General features: G+C 42.1%; 1 protein-coding gene across 8 annotated transcripts in view; it reads left to right on the top strand.

Moving 5' to 3' along the window:
- Positions 1 to 2,500, top strand: part of rbm47 (RNA binding motif protein 47) — a 31,240-nt gene that overhangs the window by 10,258 nt on the left and 18,482 nt on the right. The window lies entirely within an intron of this gene.

The raw sequence follows: 2,500 nt of genomic DNA, 5'->3' as shown, positions 1-2,500 counted from the left end.
ATATAAACATACATTGGAAATAAATATTGTATGACAAATATTATGTTGAACGAATTGACCTAATTTCCTATAGATGATAGTGAACAAAAAGTACAAGACCACAGTAAGTGATGGATAGTAAACATCAGTAGATTCTGTTATGTTATTGAAAATGTATTTAACCTTGAAAAGAGGAAACATGCATATACGGGCATATGCTGCCATTAAAACCTTTTAGTGCTGTAAGTTATTGCCCTACAATCTCTTTTTGTACATCTGGTAACATTCACAGGGATCTGTGTGCAGTTGCATGAATTGCTACACCTGACTCAGCTGTGTGCGTTATGTGGGTGTTGCTCTCGGCTTTGATGGCAGCATGACGGCACACACATTAACAGACTCCTCGTCTCGTCTGTGCGTGTGTGTGTCTGTTTGCTGTTTGTGTACAGCTTCACATCAGACCTGATGGGCCAGTTCCCTCATGACTTTGTCTCACAACTTGCCACTGAGATAATGATTGTGCTCTTTGTGTGTGGATATATTTTGAGTGGACTCTTCGATCGCTTGGGCAAATATTTGTGATGTTATACAACATGGTTCTTCTTGTTATAATCCCGTTGTTGGATTGTGTTAAAAAAATAAATATTTGATAAATTGCTCTATGTTGTTCTTATGCTTGAGGTTTCTTCCTCTCGGGGGGAGATTTGAACACAGGGTTGGGAGCTGCTCAGGTGAGTCTGTAAAGGCCATTGAGACGTTTGCTGCTTTCAGACATGACCTGCAGGAGAAAATACGAAGAATTGGCTACGGAGTTTTCCCAGACTTTGCCTTTCACACATGCACAACACAGCGGGAGGTTTTCTGCACAAACGCATTCGCAACCTCAACAATCCGCTGTGGAGATCACGTGATATTTCTTGACAACACAGTCGTCTCTTATCAACACAAACTCTCTAGACTAGAGACTATCTCCGGTGTCTTCCACGTGTGTTACTGCTTTTTCTCAAAGACATATTTGTTTTCTTTTAGTTTTTTTTAATGTTCGCATTTGTTGCGCGTTAGAAGTGTCTGTAATTCTGGGGGTCGCCTGCTGTGTTCACACATCGACTTCTCCTGGATTTCTATAGACTTTGTTCTTGGGGGCCAGATGGAGAGAGTCAGCAGAGACGGCAGAGGGTCTCACTCTGACTTCTGCGTTCACACATGCACCTCATCGAGAGAAAATACGGAGAAGCAGCCATTGTTTGAGATCTTCGGTTATACAAACAAACTTGTCTTGATTTATGAGCAGGTGAGTTTGTTTGTGTGTTACAGTGGGCTGGTAATAAAGTTATCTACGTGTCTAAATCACGCTCTCTGCTCCACCTTTTAAAATAGGTTTATGGCAGCCAATGGCCTTCACTTCAACCTTTTTACACCCTGTTGGGGGAGAGAATAGATTACTCCATCTGTAAACTTTGAACCTGCTATCTACATGTGTGTGTGTGTGTGTGTGTGTGTGTGTGTGTGTGTGTGTGTGTGTGTGCGTGCGTGCGTGCTGCCAAAAAGGTGAGAATCAGTGATTGCATGTCCTTCATTAACAGAGTCATTGGTTAATGTGTCACTTGTGCAATGGCATTTGTGCACACAAGCACAAACACACACAGACACACACTCAAGCTGGAGTAGAACGGCACCCCGACTGATAAGAGTGTAGGCCCTGTTCTCCTGAAGGGTTGTTTAAGGTTATGTACACTTCCACACATTGTCAGTGTGGTCTCCTTCCTATTCTCTCTGACCCTCTGTGTTTCTGCCAAATAGAACTGGAATGTGACAGCGTTGCTCGACTTTGTATCCGCTGTATCTATACTTTATCTGTGTGTTGCCAGTAAATCATAATAATTGGAAACTCTATTAGCAACACTGAAGTTGTCACAGCTGAAAATATATTAAAACTTGAGAAAGCTCAGACTATCATGCTGATGAAATACCATGATTGATGTTGAAAAATGAGGCTGCAGTATGGGTAATTAACCCCTCCTCCTCCTTGTTACTGGATGGGAAACATGTCAACAAGTACCTGTCAAATACGATTTTCTCAGAGATAGTGTCTGTCATTTTAAGTAGTTCCTATTTTTTTGGTAAGTTTGGTTTCAATTCAATATTTGATTCAAAAAAAATGCAGTGAAACATTATGATTAAAGCCAATTCATGCCTCTGCGTGGAAGCCATGCTGTACCCTTCACAGAGCCCTGTGCCAAACCCTGACATGCAACGGAGAAGCATGTCTTAGGCTTGAGTGTATCAGAGGGGTCCCGATACTGTGGCTTGCTCCCCTGACCCCCGGCTCTAAATATACAAGATGGCACGACAGTTTTGGTCTAATAAATGTAGGCAGTGAACAGAGCGTGAGAATCACCAGGACCGTTGTGCAGCACTGACTTGTCGCTCATTCGAGTTCCATTCAAACTCCACTCCCTTCAGTGTACACATTGCTATTGTTTGATTTATTGCTGTATCAAAAAATACCTCTGTTGATACT

This window comes from Pleuronectes platessa, chromosome 3, assembly GCF_947347685.1.
Source record: "Pleuronectes platessa chromosome 3, fPlePla1.1, whole genome shotgun sequence".
In the NCBI taxonomy this organism is placed as follows: domain Eukaryota; kingdom Metazoa; phylum Chordata; class Actinopteri; order Pleuronectiformes; family Pleuronectidae; genus Pleuronectes; species Pleuronectes platessa.
Note: the sequence above shows the minus strand (reverse complement) of the source record. Positions and strands in the feature narration are given on the sequence as shown.